Raw genomic sequence first — 25,698 nt, 5'->3', positions numbered from 1 at the left:
AAAACCAAGATGATTATAAATGATTTTCACATTGATAAATAAATAAACATTATACAAAAATAAACATATAAAAAAACATTTAAAAAGAATAGTAAAACTTACTAAATAAGTACAGTACTATAACAGCACGTAATGATAAATATATTTACCAAACAATATTTAGACATATTAATAATATTAATTTTTCACAGTATAAATTGGGTCTTTATACACAAAACTAAATGTCTTTTAAATTTTAGAATGGGGGTCTGTCGCAAGAGAATAATCATGTTTGGCATCTAAAAGATTGAAAACTCCTGTTTAACTGCCAGCAACATCACTAAACTATAATTTGAAAATTGACTGTGGTGTCCTCTGTCATCTTTATGATGACGTTGCTCAGCTGGGCAGCGACACACTTCTATGTGAAGAGAGTGAACAGCATAGGGCCGAGTACAGAGCCTTGAGGTGCACCTCTGTTAATTACGAGGGTGCTGGAAGAGTGTTTTCTGATCATGTTGGGATCTACCATGAGGAATCTCAGTATCCCGTTACACAGTGCAGGAGGTTATGTAGCCCCAGGTTATGCAGCTTGGTTATTAGTTTTGAGGGCATGAATTTTAAATGCCAAATTGTAAACTATAATAAGTAATCAGGCATAACTGTTCTTTTTTTCCAAATGGGTTAGAATTTAGTGAATGGTAAATGAAATAGCATCCTATGTGGATGTATGTGTGCTCTACACAACCTGCAGTGGTTCAAAGGATTCTGGTTTGGTGCTCAGGATGTGTTTCTTAATAAACACTTCATGAGAACCGGTGTGAGAGCTGCTGGTCTGCAGTCATTGAGACAAGAGACTGTGGCTTTCTGTGAACAGGGATGATTGTGGTGGACTTTAAGGAGAAAAGGAACTAGTCAGTGTGAGGGGAAATATTGAGCTAACAAACTCACATGATCAGAAATTCCAGGCTCTTACAACACTTACCAGGAAGAGACTGACTTCTTATTTCTCCTTTCTGTCATACTGACTTTGTCTCGGCAAAAGCAGTAAAGAATCTGCGATCAACAAAGAGGAAAAACTTTTAAGATTTGAAACGTTTGCTTCTTAACAGACAGCAGATTTTTGAGATTCTCGTGGTTATTAATTTTTGAGACCTTGATTCAGAAAGTAAAAGTATTGTTGGAGCTCAAACAGAAAATGGCTTCACTATCTGAAGATAATTTTTCTTGTCGCGTGTGTAACGAAATCTTCAAGGCTCCTGTTCTATTATCATGTAGTCACAGTTTCAGTGTCTTCAGCAGTTCTGGAGAATCAAGAAAACTCAGGAGTGTCCTGTCTGCAGGAGAAGATCCTCAAGAGATGATCCTCCATGTAATCTTGTGTTAAAAAACTTGTGTGAGTCATTCCTGAAGGAGAGAAATGAGAGGCGTTCATTAGGGTCTGAGGAGATCTGCAGTTTACACAGCGAGAAACTCAAACTCTTCTGTCTGGAAGACAAACAGCCTGTGTGTTTAGTGTGCAGAGATTCACAGAAACACATCAATCACACATTCAGACCCATCGGTGAGGTGGTTTCATCATATAAGGTAAGACGGATTTACAGATGAGGATAAACACTTGTTTAAGCTTATGTATTACATATAATTGTCACAAACTGCTCTGAGACTAGAAAGTTTAGATCAAAATGCAGCTTTTAATAAGATGGGGTGATCAAGACGCATAATCAACTGAACAGTCAAAACCCAGGTAGCCCCCCCCCCCCCCCCCATAAAGGAGCGGCTTCCAGACACTCCAACAATACTCCAGGAGGGAGGTGGAGCGGAGGCGGACTTGGTGGTGGGATGGAGGTCCAGGCCAGTGGAGTGGAAGAGGGCCTGGAGACTGAGGCTGTGCAGGCGGCCAGGGCGGAGCAGAGAGTTCGGGGGGCCAGGGCGGACCAGACAGTTCAGGGGACCAGGGTGGATCAGACAATTCAGGGAGCCAGGGTGGACAAGGCAGTTCAGGTGACCAGGATGGACCAGGCAATTCAGGTGGCCAGGGTGGACCAGACAGTTCAGGTGGCCAGGGTGGACCAGACAGTTCAGGGGACCAGGGCGGACCAGACAGTTCAGGTGGCCAGGGTGGACCAGGCAGTTCAGGGGGCCAGACCAGACAGTTCAGGTGGCCAGGGTGGACCAGACAGTTCAGGCGACCATGGCGGCGTGGCCTCCATGGTCCCATCAGGTCCCTTTCTTGGGGGCAGCTATGGGGTTATGAGCTGGAGCAGACACCGGCTCAGAAACAGACACCGGCTCAGGAGGAACAGACAACGGCTTAGGAGGAACAGACAACGGCTCAGGAACAGACACCGGGGTGGCCATCTTGTCCGAGGGCTCATGCGAGGTGGCGTCCATCTTGTCCGGAGTCTCTGGCTCGGCGGTAGCCATCTTGTCCGGAATCTCTGGCTCAGCAGACGTGATGTGAACAGTCTCTGGCTCGGCAGCCATGATGTGAACAGTCTCTGGCTCGGCAGACGTGACGTGAACAGTCTCTGGCTCGGCAGACATGACGTGAACATTCTCTGGCTCGGCAGACATGACGTGAACATTCTCTTGTGCGGCAGGCACGACGTGAACAGTATCTTGTGCAGCCGGCACGATGTGAACAGTCTCTTGTGCGGCAGGCACGACGTGAACAGTTTCCGGTGCGGCATGCACAACATGTACAGTCTCTTGTGCGGCAGGCACACCGTGTACAGTCTCTTGTGCGGCAGGCACGACATGAACAGTCTCTGGTTCAGTGGCCATGACGTGATGCGTAGGCTCGGCAGGACTGACGTGAAGTGCAGGCTCGGCAGGACTGACGTGAAGTGCAGGCTCGGCAGGATTGACTTGAAGTGCAGGCTCGGCAGAACTGACGTGAAGTGCAGGCTCGGCAGTACTGACGTAAAGCAGCTCAAGCTTGGCAGGACTGACGTGAAGCAGCTCAGGCTAGGCAGGACTGACGTGGAACGCAGGCTTGGCAGGGCTGACGTGGAAGGCAGGCTCAGCAGGGCTGACGTGGAGTGCAGGCTCGGCAGGGACTTTGACGGAACGAGACTCTGGAACTGTGCTTTTGGCAGGACAAGACCCCATTTGGCCGATCTTCTTGGCCATCCGTGCTGACTTGAGCGGTGGGTCCATCACGCTGGACATTAATCTGGAACGTCCAGAGACCGATCCGGTGATGGGCTTGATGGGTGGCATGATGTGAAGATTCTCAGGCTTAAGGCCTGTTCACACCGGGATGAATTTCGCGCACGATATTCGCCGACGTTTAATGCTTCGTGATTAAACAAAGGGCGCCAATGTGAGTGTCCATCCACATTCCAGAGGCAGTAATCCAAATGGGTAATCCAGAGGCAGGCAGGGGACAAGGCAAATGGGTAATCCAGAAGCAGGCAGAGAGTCCAAAAAAACAAAATATAGGGTACCAAAGAAATGCTCAGAGATGCAATGCAACAACATACAAAACTACGCAGTGATTGAATGTGAAAACCAGGTTTATAAAGGGTGAGCTAAACAAGGTCATGACAAACAGGTGAATGTGATCAGTGATGATGAGTCCGGGCAGTGAGTATGGGAAATGTAGTTGTGAGGGAAAAACAAAAAACTGAAGTGGAGTGCCCTCTGGTGGCTCTAAAGGGCACTCCAGCTGATGACCGTGAAGGATTTGATGGCGAACCAAACACAAATGATTCTTCCAGGTGATTCGTTCAAACATAATTCCACACAAAACTCAACATTCCAGACCCCAAAAACACCAGTCTAATCTAGGGCCATAAATGGAGTGGGCTCCACCCAGTTCTAAAGCTTCGATAGATGTGCCCAACTAAAGGAGAACGTCGTCAACGTTAGATAGTTTGGAAAAGACTGATTGGTTCAGAGTTAGCATGGCTCAAAACCCAACAAGATAACCGCAGAGGTTGTTTGAACCATGACAAATGATTTAAAACAGACCTCCTCCTTTTTAAGGACCTTGGAACGACCTCATGGAGGAAATCTCTTAAAACCACAGAGACTGAGACTTTACATATAAAATTACACTAAAAAATTACATCCCAAAACAATTCTTGACGGACTTATAATCAAACATTGTTCAACTACATAATCCTATATTGTATCTACAACCTCTGTATGTGTCTATTATGCTTAGATCACTATTAGATGTTTGAATGAAAGTGTGTCTTGATTCCTATCAGTACGATCATATGTTCTTATTTCAGAAGATGGCTTGATTGAAATCTGTGTAAAATGTTTCGTGTCCTTATAATAGGAATCATGTCTAAACTGTACCTTCTGAAATCTCTGCTAGAGCTGGAGAGTAAGGAGATCACAGATAACGCATTATTTATGATGAGAGGTGAAGAAAATGCCTCCTCTCAAATAAAGACAGTACCTAATTGGTCAGAACTCATCCAAAAGGCTGGACAAACAGCTGAGTTTAAAATCGTAGGACCCGAACAAAGCCAGAGTTTTAGTTGGGTTGGAAGTGTTTGGTTGAGTTGAATTTGTTTGCTAGAGCAGCTTTACAGAAGTCATGGAGAAGCCATGACTGGCAATCGGACAGACTTACCATGTAGACCAGCAGACAAAAGAACCCAAAATCAAGATCAGAAGAACATGGGTTAAACAGCTTCATTCAAGCCATCTATAACTACTCTTGTCTCACTTTTCTTTCTGTTTCTTCGCTTTATTTTATTTTCCGTTGAGAGTCTCAATTCTAAGTTAAGTTTAGCTGCAACGTTTCGTTTAAACGATTCGACTGTAAAGCCCGCTCTCCAAATTTTTTGTTCCTTCCAACTTTTCATCCATCGCCAACACACCACGTGATTGGCCGCCCAAGACATCTATCCAGGCACGAGGAGCCGCCAGCCAATAAACTAACCCGGGAAAACCCTTTTACGCGGACAAAAGGAATCCCCAAAGGAACGCAAAGACAAGCAAGTAGCCTCCAGACTCTTAACTGAACTGATGCTTTGATATAACATTTAATAACCCCGCCTAAGAAACGATAGAAGGGTTAAATTAATGATTGATGGTTCGTTCAGGTCATGTCTTATAAGTGCATAGAAACTTGGGATTTCATCATCTCACTCTTAAAACTCGTTCTTTCCTCAGTCTCTTTCTTTCTGCAACTCGTATGAATGTGTGTGTGTGCGTCTGATTGTGTTAGATATTAGTTAAAATAATCAATAAAGTCTTCTTTGTATGTTAAAGATAATTGTTCTTGTGTTATGTGCTCACGAATTTAATGTCTTAAACTGCTGATCTAAGCTACCTTGCTTATATATAGTGTTTCACTATAGTTATTTATATCCGTTTTAGAGCTGATAGTTATAGCCCGTTCAAATGAACGCTGGACGAGTCATTTGCTCGGCCGTTTAAGTGATTCATTTAAGATTCCCTATAAATTAATTAATAATTCCTTTTGAGCCAAATTGACCTGTTTGACCCTACATGTTTACTACAACCATTACAATAAGATCATATTAAAGAAATCTCTGGTGTCTTATAGATTTTCTCTTTAAATTCCAGGAGGAGCTCAATACAGCACTGAAGTCCTTACAAGAGAAACTTCAACACAATAAAAACATTAAAGAAAAGTTCACAAGAAAGAAAACCGTTCGACACATCAAGGTGTGGATTGATTCTTTTGAAATATTTACAAATTTGATTAGAACAACTGAATTGATTTGTCTGACATAGTTGCATGTTCCGTTGTTGACTGAAACACACACACACTCAACCATTTGTGTATAAAGATGATCAAGCGTGGAAACCTCTGTCAGCTGGTTGTTTAGCAGTGGATGGGCAGAAATGCACATATACAAAATCACAGTTAGAGAAAAATGTATTAATTTAAACAATGTAATAATTTAGTGCAGAAACAGTGAGCTCATTGAAGTAATGAATCCACCCAAACTAATTAGGTGAATTCATTACTTCAATGAGCTCACTGTTTCTGCACTAAATTATTACATTGTTTAAATTAATACATTTTTCGCTAACTGTGATTTTGTATATGTGCGTTTCTGAAATACATAACTTCCACAGTTACCTCTGATAACAGATCACTCTAAATTGTAATGTGGCATTTTTTGTAAAGCTGCCTTTAAACAATGAGTATTGTGAAAAGCGCTATACAGATAAATGTGAATTGAATTGAATGCAGATAATATGATTAATATTCATGAGCGCAACAAACTTTTAGCGCAACAGACACTGAGCTGCTGACATTTTGCTTCTACCTGAGGATTTGATTGATAATGTGTATTTTCACACTACAGACATAGAACATCTACTACTACAGTACTAGTACTTCAGAAAGTTAAAGTTGTAGTTAACTAACCCACATTTCCCCACTCACTTTTCATGCTGCTCCAGAATCAGTTGCGTCTTTGAGATGATTGAAGTGAATGTGATGTGATTTCAGTCTCAAGCTGAGCACACAGAGCGTCAGATTAAACAGCAATTTGAGAAGCTTCATCATTTTCTCAGAGATGAAGAAGAAGCTACAATCACTGCACTGAGGAAGGAAGAGGAGCAGAAGAAGCAGATGATGAAGAAGAAGCAGGAGGAGATGGACAGACACATCTCAGCTCTTTCACACACAATCAAAGACATGGAGGAGATGATGAAAGCCAATGATGTCTGCTTTCTGAAGGTCTGATTTTACATTATTGATTGATTGATTGATTGATTGATTGATTGATTGATTGAGTTCTTGATGATAAATGGTGTGTTTGTTCTGCAGGAGTTTCCAGTCTCAATGGAAAGGTGAGTGATCTGCTGGTGTCTCTGGTCTCTCTGGTTCTGATCCACTGCAGTTCTGACTCCTGAATGTTTTTCCAGAGTCCAGAACTCACATCCGGATCCACAGATGGCTTCTGGAGCTTTGATTCATGTGCCACAATACTTGGGCAACCTGCCGTTCAGAGTCTGGAAGAAGATGCAGTACATTATCCAAAACAGTGAGTCTGCAGAAGATCTGTGCTGTTACACACTGGAAATCACACATGGCTGGGCAGGTTTTTCATGACATGTTTTTCAAAAAAGAATGTTTATTCTTTCTTCATCTCCTCAAGTCCAGAACAAACTCAACAGAGTAAAAGTGAAAAGATACTTGAGGCTCCACTTGTTATTCTTGTGCTGATTGAACACGAAAGAGTGAATACAGAAGATTACAGTTTAGCACTCACTCGGAAGAGCAAGCTAACTAAACAAACAGCCCATCTATAATAATATAGTCCCCTCTTATGGCCATTATGTGAACTGCACTCTAATATAAAGTATTGTAGTAAGGATACCACATTTCCTTCTCCCTCCCCCATTTTGATGGTAGTATATTACTAAATATACTAAAATACCCACCAGAAGTAACTTTACTATTTAAGAAATAAGAGGAAATTATTTTATTACCTAATTATTATTCCCAATAACATTTTAGAAAAGAACAGTTTTTTTCAAGACATAAGAATGCAATAGCTTATCAGAAACATTCTGATAACTCATTGCAGCTATGTTTTCAGCTATTTAACATAGTCCAGGAGATGAATAGGAGTGTATCTTTCCCTTGTATAACGACGCAACTGTGGTACAGCTGGTGTGTCTAACTTGTCAGACGAGTAAAGCTTATCCTCAGCAACTGGCTCTGTTGTGTTCTGGCTTGAATTTACTACTTCGGTTACTGTCTCTGTTTCAGTAGAAAAGGGAATTTAGGGCAGCTGGGACCATTTGTCAGAGGGTACTGTTAACTGGGAGTCCTGAAACTTGTCCGTATGTCGAATTTGATCAACATAGCGCTTCAGGATTTGTCCTCTTCCAACAGCTACTGTATAGGAAACTGGACCCGAAGAAATTCACAATGACAGCAGGGATCCACTTGGGACCGTAACTGTAATGACGCAGTAACATGTCACCTCCAGTTGTGAAAACTCTTAAATTAGCATTTTTGTCATGAAACTCTCATTATTTTAGCTGCACTTTGGCTTTAATGTCTGGCAAGAGAAGATCAAAAGTAGATATCCGTTTCCTTGCCATGAACATATAGGCTGACGACACGCCTGTTGTAGCATGTGGGATGATCCGATAGTTAAACAAGTGACAATCTAGTTTCCAAGGTGTCCTCCTTCACTTTCTTCATGCCTTCTTTGAACATTTGGACAGCTCGCTCTGCTAATCCATTAGAAGAAGGGTGGAAGGGTGCAGATCTTACATGACGAATCCCATTGTTTTTCATGAATTTTTCAAATTCTGTGCTTGTGAAGCAGGAGCCATTGTCAAAAACTAAGATCTGAGGTAATCCGAAAACACTGAAGCAAGGTTTCTCTATGGTAGCTTGCGATATTGCTGAGTTAATGGGGTAAATGTCTATCCACTTAGAATGTGACGGAGAAATAGGAGCAAACAAAGGCTATGGCTCGAGAAAAAACCTCCTTCAGAACCAACCATGTCAAAAGGAATGGTATGATGAAACAGCCAGAGCCCGCAGCTTTGAAGAGGAGATGAGGTATTGGTACTTCTACCTACTTCAGAAAACAAGCTACTGGCCAAGTGGCAGGGCCCTTACCAGATTCAACAGAAGGTAGGCCCAGTCACCTATGAAGTCTACATTCCATTTAGAAGCAAGCCATTGCAAAAATTTCATGTTAATCTACTAAAATGATGGCATTCACAGCCTCCATCCTCTGTTTCTCCAACTGTCACCAATGAAAAAAGTCCAGAGCAAACCTTGTTCATCCGAGCGGTGGAAGATGAAGAGGAAGTAGAGGAACAATACTTCCCTGTTCCTCGCCAATCTGTTCAACTGGATTTGAGCCAACTGTCAGAACATAAGAAACAGCAATTACTGGACCTGATACCACGGGGTCTATTTAAAGAGACACCTGGTCTGACCAACAGGGTATCACATCACATTACCCTACACAGTTCTAAACCCATTCGCCAACCTGTTTACAGAATACCGAACGACTCTTGCCTGTCTCCAAAGAGAAGTTGGAAACCATGCAAGGTCTGGGGGTCTCAGAGCCATCTACCAGTGAGTGTGGGAGTCCACTCATCTTGGTGCCCAAGAAGGATGGCAGCCTTCATTTCTGCTTGGACTTTCAGAAGGTAAACAGCGTCAGTAAGTTTGACTCCTATCCCATGCCCAGGGTAGATTATCTTGTAGAACGACAGGGACAAGCTAAGCACATCAGCACCCTAGACCGATGTAAGGGCTATTGGCAGGTCCCATTGACCCCAGAGAGTCAGGAAGTGACAGCCTTCCGAACACCGTTTCCATTTCCGGGTAATACCTTTTGGACTCCCCAGAGCGCCGTCCACCTACCAACGAATGATGGATCAGCTCCTGTGGGGTACTGAGGGGTACGCAGCCGCCTATCTAGATGACATTGTCATCTATACCCTGTCATGGGAAGAACATCTGCTTCACCTGGAAGATGTTCTAGGGAGGATTAAAAGTGCAGGTCTCACCTTTCGCCCTAACAAGTGCTTTTTGGCCAAGCGAGAAACACAGTACCTGGAATTTGTTCTGGTTCATGGAGTGATTCAGCCTCAAATCAGCAAAATTGAGGCTATTAAGTCTGCTGGAAGGCCACAGACTAAGAAACAAGTGCGGTCCTTCATTGGTCTCAGTGGGTGGCATAGGCGGTTTATAACAAACTTTTCTGCACGGGCTGCTGCACTGACTACCCTTACCAAAAAGGACAAACAAGGTTGTGTGGACTGATGAATGTGAACTTTCTTTTCAGGGCTTAAAAGACACTCTCTGCAGAGACCATACTGCAGATTCCTCATTTTGAACAGGATTTTACTGTAAAAAACAATTCTTCCAAGTACGGTATTGGAGCCATTTTGTTGCAGGGAGAGTCAGGACAACTAAGACCGGTAGCTTACATTAGTAGGAAGCTCCTTCTCCGTAAGTCTAGATAATCTACGGTGGAGAAGGAGTGTTTGGCTATCAAATTGCCCCTGGACTTTATTGTTTATTGACTTTATTGTTTTAATACTGATGATTTTGGCATACAGCTCATGAAAACCCAAAATTCCTATCTCAAAAAATTTGCATATTTCATCCGACCAATAAAAGAAGTGTTTTTAATACAAAAAAAGTCAACCTTCAAATAATCATGTTCAGTTATGGACTCAATACTTGGTCGGGAATCCTTTTGCAGAAATGACTGCTTCAATGCGGCGTGGCATGGAGGGAATCAGACTGTGGCACTGCTGAGGTGTTATGGAGGCCCAGGATGCTTCGATAGCGGCCTTAAGCTCATCCAGAGTGTTGGGTCTTGCGTCTCTCAGCTTTCTCTTCACAATATCCCACAGATTCTCTATGGGCTTCAGGTCAGGAGATTTGGCAGGCCAATTGAGCACAGTAATACCATGGTAAGTAAACCATTTACCAGTGGTTTTGGCACTGTGAGCAGGTGCCAGATCGTGCTGAAAAATTAAATCTTCATCTCCATAAAGCTTTTCAGTAGATGGCAGCATGAAGTGCTCCAAAATCTCCTGATAGCTAGCTGCATTGACCCTGCCCTTGATAAAACACAGTGGACCAACACCAGCAGCTGACTGTGGGTACTTGACACTGGACTTCATGCATTTTGGCATTTCCTTCTCCCCAGTCTACCTCCAGACTCTGGCACCTTGATTTCCGAATGACATGCAAAATTTGCTTTCATCCGAAAAAAGTACTTTGGACCACTGAGCAACAGTCCAGTGCTGCTTCTCTGTAGCCCAGGTCAGGCGCTTCTGCCGCTGTTTCTGGTTCAAAAGTGGCTTGACCTGGGGAATGCGGCACCTGTAGCCCATTTCCTGCACACGCCTGTGCACGGTGGCTCTGGATGTTTCTACTCCAGACTCAGTCCACTGCTTCCGCAGGTCCCCCAAGGTCTGGAATCTGTCCTTCTCCACAATCTTCCTCAGGGTCCGGTCACCTCTTCTCGTTGTGCAGCGTTTTTTGCCACACTTTTTCCTTCCCACAGACTTCCCACTGAGGTGCCTTGATACAGCACTCTGGGAACAGCCTATTTGTTCAGAAATTTCTTTCTGTGTCTTACCCTCTTGCTTGAGGGTGTCAATGATGGCCTTCTGGACAGCAGTCAGGTCGGCAGTCTTACCCATGATTGCGGTTTTGAGTAATGAAACAGGCTGGGAGTTTTTAAAAGCCTCAGGAATCTTTTGCAGGTGTTTAGAGTTAATTAAGTCAAGTCAAGTCAAATATATTTATATAGCGCTTTTCACAATACAGATTGTATCAAAGCTGCTTCACAGTATCAATCAAAACAACTTAACAATGTTTGTTTATTACTGGAAAAAAAAGACATCCAAGTTTGGTAGAGCTGATCAATGGTATGATTGGTCAATTAATTTGAATATCCCCAACTGAGCAAGCCAAAGGCAACAGTGGCAAGGAACCGAAAAACTCCATCCAGTGACCTAATGGTGTCCTAACACCCCATCAAATGACCCAATGGAGAAAAAAAACCTTGGGAGAACCCAGGCTCAGTCGGGGGGCCAATTCTCCTCTGGCGTTTATGAACTAGAGGCCGAATTTACAGTAACTGTAAGATAAAAAATTTATATGAATGCCTGGCTAAATAGATGCGTCTTCAGTCTAGTTTTAAACTGGGAGAGAGAGTCTGAGCTACGAACAATATCAGGAAGGCTATTCCAGAGCTTCGGAGCTAAATGTGAAAATGCTCTGCCTCCTTTGGTGGATCTGGATATCCTAGGAATGACCAGAAGCCTCGAATCTAGTGATCTTAAAGAGCGCGATGGATTGTAAGGCGATAGAAGATCCGTTAAATAGACTGGAGCTAAACCATTTAGAGCTTTATAATTCAAAAGCAATACCTTGTATTTAATACGGAACTTTATAGGTAACCAATGAAGTGATGATAAAATCGGTGTTATATGATCATATTTTCTTGATCTAGTAAGAACTCTAGCGGCTGCATTTTGGACTAACTGTAGCTTGTTTATTGAAGATGCAGGACAACCAGCTAATAAAGCATTACAGTAATCTAGTCTCGAGGTCATGAATGCATGAACTAACTTTTCTGCATCACAGACTGATAGCATATTACGTAGCTTAGCAATGTTTCTAAGGTGGAAAAAGGCTGTTTTTGTAACATATGAAATATGCTTTTCAAAAGACAGGTTGCGGTCTAGTATAACACCCAGGTCTTTTACTGTAGCGGATAAAGTAACAGGGCATCCTACTATGTTAAAGTCGTGCTGTGAAGGGTTTTGTGGACGGTTTTTAGAACCGATAAGTATTACCTCTGTCTTGTCTGGATTTAATAAAAGAAAATTACCCGTCATCCAATCTTTTATATCATTAACACAATCTGTCAATTTGGATAATTTAGCGTATTCATCTGGCCGTGATGAAATATATATTTGAGTGTCATCAGCATAACAATGGAAACTAATTCCATGTTTCCTTAGAATATTACCAAGTGGCAGCATATATATTGAGAATAATAAAGGGCCTAACACAGATCCCTGTGGCACTCCATAGTTTGCCGAAGTTATAATCGATTTTTCTCCATTTAAGTAGACGAAATGGTAGCGGTCAGATAAGTATGACCTGAACCAGCTTAATGCTTGTCCTTGAACACCAGTGTAATTTTGTAGTCGATCTAAGAGTATTGTGTGATCTATAGTATCGAACGCAGCACTAAGATCAAGAAAAACTAATACTGAGATACAGCCTTGGTCCGAAGCTAAAAGTAAATCATTTGTGATTCTAACAAGCGCAGTTTCAGTGTTATGATGTGGCCTGAATCCAGACTGAAACTGTTCATAGATGTCGTTTTCTTGCAAGAAACAGCCGAGTTGAGCGGACACAACTTTTTCTAATATTTTTGACATAAATGGAAGATTCGAAATGGGTCTGTAATTTGCTAGGTTATTTGGATCTAATTGTGGTTTCTTAATAAGAGGTTTTATAACTGCCAGCTTGAACGTTCTTGGAACATGACCTAAAGATAAAGATGAGTTAATAATATTGAGAAGAGGCTCTTCCACTACAGGTAACACTTCTTTCAGTAGTTCGGTTGGTATAGGATCTAATAAACATGTTGTTTTAGATGAAGTGATAAGTTTATTTAACTCTTTTTGTTCTATGGTTGTAAAGCATTGTAATTGTTCTTGCGGGGTGATAATTGCAGCTGAATTATAAGGCGCGAGCAGAGATCGAACGTTTACGATTTTGATTCTGATGCTTTCAATTTTCTCGGTGAAGAAGTTCATGAAATCATTACTACTAAATTGTAACGAGGTATTTTGTTCAGACGACGTCTGTTTATTTGTTAGTCTAGCCACGGTATTAAATAAAAACCTTGGATTATTTCGGTTGTTTTCTATTAATTTGCTGAGGTGCTCCGCCCTGGCCGTTTTAAGGGCCTTTTTATAACGTGACATACTGTCTTTCCACGCGATTCTAAAGACCTCTAAATTATTTTTGTTCCATTTACGCTCTAAATTACGGGTTTCTCTCTTTAAAACATACGTAGTATTATTGTACCATGGTGCTATACTTTTTTCTCTGACCTTTTTTAATCTAATGGGTGCAACAATATCCAATGTTCTAGAGAGAATGGAGCTCATAGTGCTAGTTAGTTCGTCTAGTTCATCTGTTTGTTTGGGTTCAGGCAGCAGCTGGGACAGATCAGATAAGCTATTTGAGAAATGATCTATGGTGGATGGACGAATTGTTCTACCTGGTCGATAACGTGGCGCAGCATGACATATTATAGCAGTGCGTAATATGCAAGTTACCAAGTAGTGGTCAGTGACATCATCACTTTGCGGTACAATATCTATATCGGTTGGATCGGTTCCATATGATATAATTAAATCGAGTGTATGATTAAGATGATGAGTTGGTCCGGTGACGTTTTGCTTGACCCCGAAGGAGTTTAATAAATCTGTAAACGCAACCCCTAACGCATCATTTAAATTATCTACGTGTATGTTAAAATCTCCAACAATTAATGCTTTATCGACGTTGACCAAAAGATCTGATAGAAAGTCAGCAAACTCTTTTAGGAAATTGGCGTATGGCCCTAAATTAGTTGATTCAGATGATTAGGTTAATAGCTCGTTTAGAGACCCTTTTTCATGATATGCTAATTTTTTGAGATAGGAATTTTGGGTTTTCATGAGCTGTATGCCAAAATCATCAGTATTAAAACAATAAAAGACCTGAAATATTTCAGTTGGTGTGCAATGAATCTAAAATATATGAAAGTTCAATTTTTATCATTACATTATGGAAAATAATGAACTTTATCACAATATGCTAATTCTTTTAGAAGGACCTGTATATATATATATATATATATATATATATATATATATATATATATATATATATATATGTGTGTGTTCATTTTTCACCTTTTTGGGATCCACTGAACCTTTGTTCAGCTTGTTTAAAATTGTTCCCTTGGAATGCACTCTTCCATTTCTTACAGATGCAAATAATGCACTTTCTTTTGAAGGAATTCACATTTGTCCCTTTTTAGACGCAACTCAGCATCTCATAGCCGAGTGAGCACGGCATCTAAGGTTTGCAACTGCTTTTCATCAGTTACCCCAATGACCAATATGTCATCAAGATAGACTGCAACATGAGTTAATCCCTGCAGCAACCCTTCCATGGTCCTTTGAAATTTCGCTGGCGCAGAAGCCACTCCAAATGGAAGACGATTGTATGCCTTTGTGGGTGTTAATGGTGAGTTACTGCTTGGAGTTTCCGCCCATTATTATCTGGTGGTAGACATGACTTTGAAGCTTTGAAAAAGACGAGCACCCAGACAAGGTTGTGAAGAGGTCTTCCGCACGTGGAATGGGATATTATTCCAAAGGCGGAGTCTGGTTTATAGTGAGTTTATAATCTCCGCATAATCTAATGGAACCATCAGGCTTGAGGATAAGACAGGCGTTGCCCACTCTGAGTACTTCACAAGGGTGATTATGTTTTCGTTCAGCAGTCTGTTCATTTCCGCATCAACCTTAGATATAAGGAAAATGCAAAATAGTCTAATAACGTGTATTGTCGCTGTCATCATTGAGAGTTTCTAATTTCTCCCTAAAAAAATTCATGACGCTGCAGTACTTCTTTCAATTTCGGTTTAAGCGTATCCTCATTTTCCTTTATTCTCACATTTTATTTTTGCAGTGCCTGAGGAGCGATTGGAGGTTAAAGTGCTTTGTTCAAGTGATAGAGGAAGAGAGCGCTGTTCATTCACTCTGATTTAAAAGTATTTAAAACAAATACAAACACATTAAGACTCAGTTTAATGAACATGATCAGAGTTTTTACAGATACAGTTTTTCATCTCAACAGCTCTGATTGTTTGATTGTGATTTTAACTTTATGAGACAAATATTTGAATCACACATTTAATGTTTGTCGCTGATGCCATTAATAAACACTGATAATAAAAATGAGTGTGACACTAAAAACACTGACAGTGATTAGAGGAAAATGTCTGATGTGTTTGATTAATAGGATGAGCGTTATAATTTATAACAATCTGTGTTTGTTTCACTCGTGATCATTATATGAAAATCAGAATAAAAGCATCTGTTGATTGTGTCTCATCAGCTCCTGTGATTCTGGATCCAAACACGGCTCATCCACGTCTTGTCCTGTCTGATGATCTGACCAGTGTGAGAGACAGCGGGAACAAACAACCTCTTCCTGATAATCCAGAGAGATTTGATGAGCATTACTGTGTTCTGGGTTCAGAGGGTTTTAACTCAGGAACACACAGCTGGGATGTGGAGGTCAAAAAGAGTCGATACTGGAGTCTTGGAGTAACTACAGCATCAAACCAGAGGAAGGGAGGTGTTTTCTTTAACACTGATGTCTGGAGTGTGAATTATGATCCGTATGGACAGTCGCGTGGTGTTCATGTTGAACAGGATCTTGAGCGTGTGAGAGTTGATCTGGACTACGACAGAGGAAGGGTGTCATTCTTTGATCCTGTAACTAACACACATCTACACACATTCACAACCACCTTCACTGACACTGTCTTTCCATTCTTCTGGTGTTGGATTGACTCTCTGAGGATCTCACCAGTCAATAGTCAGTAAATGTTAATCCTCTGGATTGACATCTTGCACAGTCTTAATTTTTCCAGTATTTGTATGTGTAAAACTTCTCAGAAATGCTCTTAAAGGGATTGTTTATTCAAAAATGAAAAATCATTTACTAGTATGTTGTTCCAATCCTGTATGAGTTTCTCTCTTCTGTTGAACATAAAAAAAGATTTTTTGAAGAATGTGGATAACTAAGTTATTTTATTTTATTTATTTCATGCTATTTTTTGGGACCAATTATAAAGCATCATGAAGTGCTCATCACACATGTTCCTCCAATAGTGTTTCTGAAGTTTGATTGGTGAATGTTTGGAGTGAGAATCCAGATGAAAAAGAAACTCAAATATAAGAGGTTTCATTTGTTTCATATGTTTTGATCACTACATCATTCCCAGACTTCCATTTCTGTGATTTAAGAGTTTCATAGCATTAGTATAATTTTAAAATGTGTTAATAATAAAGAACAAAAAGATATGTCCATACTTTTGCCTGTATGTTTCATTTAAATATATTTCATTTATTCCACTTGCAGTAAGTGACAGACAGTGTCAGTGATGTTGAGCTGGTGCGTCCCCATTTCTCTGGATGTGAGGAACAGATAGAGGAAAGAACAGGATGTCTGACGGAGAGCAGGGCGACGGAGGCGGGGAATTGTCCGGAAGGATCAGAGGGACGTTAAGCAAACAGTCGCTTTGAGTGATGGGCGGCAGGAAGTGTGGGCGTCGGTCTCTCCTCTTTTGCACCTCCCATTTACATACTGGCTCCACCCTGAAGCCACGCCCACCAGAATCATTCCAGTGTCGTTCTGTGGTTTGTTCCCTCTTCCTGTCTGTTATTTCTAAACTCTGTATCCACTGGCTGAGTACTGATGCCTCGTTTCTGATTTTTACGTGTTTATTTTTGTTTTTTCTCGTCATCTTCGGCGTCTGTCCCCTCCAAACTTCTTCAAACAAGTACTCTTCCTTTTCAGTCCTAATTCCCACGTCTCTGCCACGGGTCCTCGCTGTAGCATTTAGCCTCCCCTCATGATGCCAGTGCTGAGTGCAGACTGTTTGCGGCTGTTTATTCATGGATGTCACATCTTTTTGAGGTTTTGCACATGAAATTTTGGGTAATTGCCTGTCTCGTGTCTGAATGCATTCAAGTCCGTTAAAGGGTGAGTTTCGGTGAGATCCACCTGTTAACGGGTCAGAACGGTCAACAGATTGACCCGATATGTTTCGGGTCGTGTTTAAGACTGAACGTAGGCGACGATGGGGTGGTAAACTAGCAGACAGACCCGTCAGACCCACCGTACGGAAGAGCGGAGCAGGCTGGAGGTTAACCATGTGACGCTTCCCACCGTTCACGCTAGTTTCATCCATGCTGGAGTCTGGAGGAAGAGTAGAAATCAACATTTTCAACTCCACAAAATCCATGTTCACAGATTAAAACTATTTAGATTCAAATAAATAAGGGTTCTCCTTCACACCAAAAACACTATTATTTTTATTATTATATTTATATATTTGTTAACCCAAATGATGTGTTCAGTCTGTTGGGTCATTTCATTGGTGTTACGTGTATGTTTAGTGTGGTTTTGTTTTCACTGTGTTGTATCCCTGTTTTGCCTGCCTGTGTTCCCTAGTTAGTTTCATTGGTTGTTAATTAGCTCCACACACCTGTTTCTGTTCAGTTGATTACCTTCCCGGTGTATTTAAATCCTCAGTTTCCTTTGTTTCATTGTCCAGTATTGTCTTTGCTTTATGTGGTTGTGTGTTAGTTTGCTCCTGCGATCTTACTTTGTAGAATAATAAAGAATTGATTGTTTGGATTCTCCTGCATTGTGTGATTATTACAGCCACAGCATGACAATTGGGTTATTTTAAAATTTTTACCGATGTGCTGGTAGTATATGAATAAGCCTAAAAATGGTTGTTTTTAACAGCATTTTTTAGAGTGATGTTTAGACAAAAAGTGGAAAAAATGTTAAACAAAAAATAAAAACTAATATTATTATAAAGGAGTTACACTTTGATAAATAAATAAACATTAGACTAAAATGAACATAAATAAAACAAATTGTAAAACTTACTAAATAAATGAGTACAGTACTATAACAGTACGTAATGATGAATATATTTACCAAAAAAATATTGAGAAAATAATATAAATGTTTCACAGTATAAATTGGGCCGTGACATACAAAACGTATGTCTTTTAAATTTTAGGGATGGGATGGGGGGGATGGGGGGTTGGGGGGGATGGGGGGTTGGGGGGGGGGGTCTGTCGCATGAGGATGATCATGTTTGGCATCTAAAATATTGAAAACCTCTGGGTCAAACTATAAGCAACATCCATAAAATATCATTTAAACATAGATTTGTTATTAAATAAACTTTCTGATTATCGAAGAAGGAAAGGACTTTTCTAAGATTGACTTTAGTTGCAATTATAAAAAAGCACCATGGTATTTCAATGTTTTTTTGGGGGTGCATATAGTACCATGTTAAAGCCATTTTTAGACTCTGATGGTAATAATGTAAAAACAATGATATATAAATATGGTAACAACACAGTACTCTGGTATATATTAAAGTAAACAGTATTACCATGCACTTTTAGTAAAGTGGTGTGACATTTCTGAATTAAATTGTTCTGGAAGCAACATCATTAATGATGACAAGAATAAAGCAGGTTCAAACAGTAAACCGAGACACAGCATGAGATGAGAATGAGAATTAAATCAAGATATAAATAGTTTAGTTTAGAAAGAGAAGCTAAATGAGAATCAAACATCTACCTGATGATGATGATGATGAGGTCAGATTTACACACAGATCAGCATGAAGACCCACTTACAGTCTGACGGCTTCATCTCTTAACAAACACACTCTGCATCTGTTGCCATGGAGTCCTGCAAGACCAATCAGCATCTCTCAATCTCCCTTCTCTCTCTGTCTCCCTTTCATGTCGTGCCCTTCACCAGCATGAAGCATGTGCAGCTCGCCTCTCTGTCTGTCCATCAATTATGAAACAGACGGCAGGACAGAAGCTCTGACCAACACAGTGAACTCACTCAAAATCCACATGATTACCGACTGACATCCACATGATCTCAGTCAAGAAACAGATTAAAGATAACAGAGATAATTTAAAACAGTCACTGCCCACCATTTTCTTTTACATTTATTATTTTTTATTGTATTTTATTTCCAACATTACACTCATTCGTTTTTTTTTTTTTTTTTACCATTTTAATCTTCCTTGCATTGACAATCTTCATTCATCCATACCTGCAAGGGAGAGACTTTCAATTACCAGCTAGGTGGTGACTCAGTGACTTTCTCTGATACTGTTGGCTTACCTGATTCATTCCTTGGGTTTGCACATTTCAATAAAGAACTTTTGAATCTGCTGTCTCCTCTTCTGATAGTGACAGATGACCAGAACCAAATCAAAATGGACTCAGCTGGAGTTATTCTTGAACCCGAGTCTTTCCTCAGCACAATATATCAAAATGGCAGGAAGATAGATGTGTATGTGGAGGAATTCCTGAAGTACTGTTACCTGAGAGTTTGGGATGATCGTATCCTGATCAACTGCTTCTAAGATGGATTAGATAAAAATGACTGCATGCAAACTGCTGTGAGCAAAAAACTGATGTGTGAAACAATTTTTGGACCTCATTCTGTGGTGGTGTGGTGCATCGTATACAGTTGAATCTTTGGTTTCATCATTTTGAGACTACAGTGTGCTCCCTTGTCTCCCCCCGTCCAGAGTCTCCAGCCGCTATGGCCGCTTTGCAAGAGTATCCCACTATTCCCCAATCCAGGAAACATCTCCACAGCCTTTCCCCGGGCCCGGAAGGCTGTGTCCAACAGTGCGGATCTTACATAGAAATTAGCGGATCCTCCCCTCATGTCTGTTAGGGTGGCCCTGAGAAATCACTCCACTCTTCAGGTTACACCTACAGAGTCCGTTACAGAAAAAGAGATTCAAGAGTCCGTTCCATAAAAAGAAATTCCATGAGTCCACAGCCTGCTTTGAGGTCAGAAATGAGCTATAAACCCTCTATGGGAAGACAGATATGAGTTCACTGGTGTGGTAACTGTGCTGGCCAACTGCAAAGACTGCCGGTAGGTAAATGAGTGGGGAAATGACGTTGGAAGAGACTCAGAGCACAACATGGTTTGTGAAGGCCTGCATGCTGTTACAGACAGTCCGTGGAGAGGACTGAACCTCAGTCTCTTCCCAAGGCCGACGATACAGTGAAAACTGAGGTTGAGTAGAGGGCATGGGAGCTCTCACCTGATTTCTTCGATAGGAGTGCTCTGTGTTGTAAGCAGCTGGCAACCACTTGTTCACCACGTTCCAGGAATACGGACTCACGGCACTAGAGGCTCTGTCACAGAAATCCTGGCAGCATATGATGGATCACCTCTCTGTGGCTCCTCTGCAGCATGAGGCATCATTGGCTGACTGATCGGTCTACGTTGTGCAGCTGTGAGATCATAGTCCTCGAGTTAGGCGGGAGGGTGAACATGGCATTGAGGTCTGCCACCATCTGCATTTACCCCTTCTGGTTGCATATTAGAACTGATCCACTTTATCTAAGAGCAATGGCCAATATCCGGCTCAAAGGACCAATTTTGTTATGCAGTTGAACTAGAATTATATTATAAGGTGATTCTAATATCTCTAGCCTTCTTCTTGGTGAATGTGCTAGCTTAGCTTTAACACTGTTTATTCTGACTATGTCCATAACAGCGGACAAATACCAAATTGACTCGAAATCAAATAGTAAGGATGGCCCGATACCATTTTTTTTCAAACCGATACGAGTACGAGTATTTACATTTGTGTACTTGCCGATATCGAGTACCGATACCGATATTTCTACCGCAAAAGTAACTATAGGCTCCCAGAAAAGAAGACAGAAGACTATTTTAGAACACAGGTTAGAAGACTGTTTTTATTTTCTTCTCTGATTGTTTTAACAAGTCTAAAAATAAATAATAATGAGTAAAATAATAAATGTATTAACACACAAACCAATGTTAATTTAACATAAAAGCAAGCAGTTACTGCGTGCATGGTCTGACATGACTGAATGCGCCCAAAGTGCGCTCCCTTAATAGTCTAATTCCTAAAAAGCTGACAGTTCATCGCGATCTCACACATCTGTTATTATCAATGAAGCTGACTGCACAATGAATCTTTCATAATATCCACACTTTGTTTGTTATAATTAGAGGATTTGCCAGCATACAGAATTCAGCACTGAACAAAAAAGTTTTGAGCAGTGAGGGGAGTCTATCTTAAATGCTTCTGATTAGCCATTGCGTTCAAGAAATCAACACACATGTCTGTGATTGGCTACATCGCTCAACGCTGCAAACATGTTATGAATAGAAACTCTGGCCTGTAAATCGTTTCTATTTTGTTTTAGTTGTTCTTCTTGCTTTTCTGCAACAGATGAATGAAAATCTATTAGTTTTAATATGTTGTATTCATAGATATGTCTAGTTTGCGGGAGTCCCGCGAATCGTTTTATTCTCCCGGAACCCGCACACACAGAGTGAGTGCATTACCGCCCGCGCCCGCACTTGCGCTCGGCCATCAGATCTAGTGCCTCGCCGCATTCTTTTGCGTTTGGAGTGCACGTCCCTATGCCTCAGTTCACCTCGACAAAGCACTCGCGGCGGCCAGTTTCGTTTCGCAAAATGTACGTGGTATCGGGGCGTGGTATCGGCGAATTTTTATGAGTACGAGTACGAGTATATGAGGACAGTATCGACCCGATCTCCGATGCCAGTATCGGTATCAGGCCATCCCTATCAAATAGTATGATTAATAAGGATTGTCTACTGATCAAAATGGGTACTCACAATCAGTAAAAGATGCACACTATAATTAAAGTTATTTCTCCAGGTCCCATGCAAGTCTCTCTGTTGCTTCATCCGGCTGTGTCAGGGCGATGATTGACGTGCGCTAAGCCCCGCCTTTCCAACACCTAATGGAAAATTCCAGTGTCGGCTCCAGCCCCTGAACCCGCTCCAGTGTCGGCTCCAGTCCCCGAGTCCACTCCAGTGTCGGCTCCAGTCCCCGAGTCCACTCCAGTGTCGGCTCCAGCCCCTGAACCCGCTCCAGTGTCGGCTCCAGCCCCCGAGTCCACTCCAGTGTTGGCTCCAGTCACAGTTCCCTCGTTACGGCCTTGCTGGTCGCCCTTGAACTCTCTGTGGTCTTTTTGTCTCATTTGGTCTGCCGAAATCGACACTCCAGACGTCAGCAAGTCAGTCTAGCAGGCTATGCCCATCTCTCAGCAAGCACTCCAGACGTTCTCAAGCCAGCCAATCCTCTAGAAGCCTGGATGTAATTCAATTTCCATGTCCGCACAGCTTTCAAAGTATACTCAACCACGGTTGACCGCGGATGGCAGAGTTCAACACATACGCAGTACTATTGTTGTGACTCTTCTGTCTTTGCGTATGAGCTATTGAACGTGCACAGTCCGCCTAAACCTCATAACTCGAGCGGATCCTCAAACTGTTGCCAAAACCTCATACAGTAGCTCCACTCGTAAATGAAGTCCAATATGCATTTTTGGAGACAATCTCTGCTTATTTGCAGTGCAAGGTTAAATAAATCTAATATTATAGTAATACAATATAATAGGGCTGTAACGATACACCAAACCCACGATTCGATTCGTATCACGATTTTTGACCCACGATTCGATTCGTATCGCGATTCTATCACGGGGGCGGGGCTTGAGGGGGCGGGGCTTGTGGTGAAAAAAAGAGATTTTGAGAGAAGAAAAAAAATACCGGTATTTTTATTAAATAACATTAGGAAAAACCTGTATAATCTAAACACCAAAGAACAATAATAACTATGCAAATTATTATACTATACGGCAGTGTAGGCTGCTGCTTTTGGGCTGTGTTCTGTACTCCAACTAAATTGATTTCGGGATGGTGCCGTAATATGCATCTGCATGTTGGACGTGTTGCCGGTCAATTGAGGATTAATTTAATGCACTTTCTGAGAATTTATATTTCAAGTTTTGGCTGCAAATTTCACGTCCATAATGCTGAAATTGCCAAATTTTAAATAATTTATCCTCAACTAGTTTTGTGGTGTAGGTCTACGTAGGCTATTTTATAATGTTAACTTCAAATAATACTAATAGTAATTTAAAGATGTGGTAGTTCTCATGGGCCTGAGGGGAGGGGAGGGGGGGAGGAGGGGGGGGGGATCCCCCCTTTAGATGATTCTCATGGGGGGGATTTTTTCCAAACAAAATTATTACATTTATCTTGCCTAAATGTTTGCGCTCATTGCATTTTTACAATGGGGTAATAGCCTATTGTTGTTAAGAATTTACACATCACAAGGAAGCTTGATTTAAATTGTTTAATTAAATTGAAAAAAGTAGCACAAATAAATACAATAGAATAAAGATACAAATAAAGACAATTAAAGAGAAAAGTTTTTGAATAGGTCTAACACTAGTATTTATATACAGATACTGAATAAAGTAATCAAATGGAAAATAACACTGGGTAGTATTTTAGTCCTGAATAAATTAAATACATAGGCTATTAATCCTGATTCCTTTAACTTAAAGCCATCTTTTGTTGTTTTGACAACAAAATTAATGACAGACACATATGGCTGCCGTCACTTTAAGAGCTAGTGCACGGATCCTGTGTTCATTATACTGGCATGCGTTTTATGTTTATTAAAGACAAAACCGACTATAGCCTATTTAGAGTATAGCCTACTCACAAAGACCGAAATTGACAATTTTGCGTGTTAAAGCAATATAATCCGCGAAAAATAGTTACTAGCCAGCTGTTTTTGAGGCGGATTTTCTATGAATGTGCGCATAGAAAATAATCTCAGAGAGCGCGCGAGCACTGATTAGTTTAAAATCGCTTGAATGTTTAAACTGGTAAGACTTAAAAAGACTTCAGTCACGATGCACTGCTGGCCCGATTGTGCAAGTGAATATTCCGTCATGTCCCGACCTTACAGTCTATGGTCCCGACTCCAAAACGCGAGTGTGTATTATCGCCGCAGCGCTTGATGCCTGCCTTGCACAAAACATTATGAGAAGAGATAGAAGACGCGCGGCACCGCTGAACACTCACGCTGTTTGTGAAATTGCGTCTGGAAGATAGTTGTTAAAAGAATGATTTTATTTTATTATCTGTGTGGATTACGATTGCGGGAATTTCCCACATTATAAATGGGAGACCTGCGGGAATGATTAGAATTATGCGCTATACCCGCGCCGAAATTCGAGCCCTGGTTCTGGACAGGAAGGATAACTCTGGGAGTTGGAAGGGGTGTGATCGCGATTCTGCCTTCTCACATCGCGATACAGGATCGTGGACCTGAGTATCGCGATTTCGATTTTATATCGCGTATCGTTACAGCCCTACAATATAAGTACAGTGTTTTCTTTAATCAAAACACTATGTGTGTAAAGGCTAATCTTTTATGTATTTGAGTGGTGGAGAAGACTGTCTTAGGTTGCCTATTTGCTGTCTAGTCTTAGCCAATACAGCCTGTGTGTAACACTTAGGCTAGTCTTTTATAACACAATCTTTTTGCTAAATATATTAAAAGACAGTAAAAACAGAGTGCCCACATGCTACAATAACCTTTGTAACTTGTAAGTTGATAAAAACTTAATGCGAAGCACTTGCTGCCTCAGATGCAACCCCTCTAATGACGGACAAAACACAAATCTCTGACATCCGCTGCATGGTGAAAAAACTCCATTTAAGCCTGATTTTTGGTCAGTGAAAAAGGTAATATTTTGACACCTACAAGTGTCTAATAATAAATAAAGCCACAATACTAATTTTGCTAAGTTAAAAACTATATGACATTCTATCTAAATTGTAGCCTATTAATATTATTTTATTTAAGAATCTATCTAAAATGTATATAATTTCTTATTTGAAATTCTAAATGATATTGCTGTATAAATGTTTATATTTTATTGCAATTGTAGTTTAATCAAGTAACAGGACAAACTGAAATTCCATGAAAATAAATATGAATGTCCAATATGATTATAAAAATCCAATAAAATCCAATAGGAAATTCCAATAGGATTCTTTGATAATGGTGACAACAAGGTTTAATCATTTTCAAAAAATGAATAGTAGCTACTAACCTGCCATTTTCACTGGTTTCAAAACACCACGCTGGATATGAAGTGAACTGCCATGGTGACATATCCTCGGATAAACCCCTGCGATCATCCCATCATCCAACAGCTAATGCCAACACACAATGCCTTGCTGAGCGCGGGCATTTCACTCAAGTTGGAAACGTCAGTCGACGTAACATATCTCAGCCGTACTTTTTGAATTCATGATTGATTGACTACCAAATTAAAATCTTCAACGGAATGGTCAAATAACGTTATTGAAGGCTTAATAGTAATTTCAAACAAGCGAATAATCAACATTACACTCATTAGATAAGAGTTGCAGGTTAATCGCATACACTGCGTATCATACTGCAGTTAGTCGTGGTCGCTGCAGTTCGTCTCCGCGCCGCGGGGTGTCG

At 41.0% G+C, this 25,698-nt stretch overlaps 1 long non-coding RNA gene and 1 pseudogene across 2 annotated transcripts; one reads left to right on the top strand and one right to left on the bottom strand.

Moving 5' to 3' along the window:
• The first annotated feature begins 1,014 nt into the window (after positions 1-1,014).
• LOC143711122 (nuclear factor 7, brain-like) lies at positions 1,015-16,119 on the top strand (annotated as a pseudogene). Its single transcript, XR_013194746.1, has 6 exons — positions 1,015-1,566; positions 5,536-5,637; positions 6,434-6,664; positions 6,755-6,777; positions 6,853-6,971; positions 15,626-16,119. The product of XR_013194746.1 is annotated as a nuclear factor 7, brain-like (transcript).
• LOC143711181 (uncharacterized) lies at positions 15,299-25,689 on the bottom strand. Its single transcript, XR_013194764.1, has 3 exons — positions 25,301-25,689; positions 18,908-19,021; positions 15,299-17,497 (listed from the first exon to the last, which is right to left on the bottom strand). It is a non-coding gene; the product is annotated as an uncharacterized LOC143711181 (long non-coding RNA).
• Between the last annotated feature and the right edge of the window lie 9 nt (positions 25,690-25,698).

The sequence above is a fragment of the Siphateles boraxobius genome, unplaced genomic scaffold (genome assembly GCF_051911475.1).
Source record: "Siphateles boraxobius isolate OS27281-9 unplaced genomic scaffold, OSU_SipBor_1 49, whole genome shotgun sequence".
NCBI lineage: Eukaryota > Metazoa > Chordata > Actinopteri > Cypriniformes > Leuciscidae > Siphateles > Siphateles boraxobius.
Note: the sequence above shows the minus strand (reverse complement) of the source record. Positions and strands in the feature narration are given on the sequence as shown.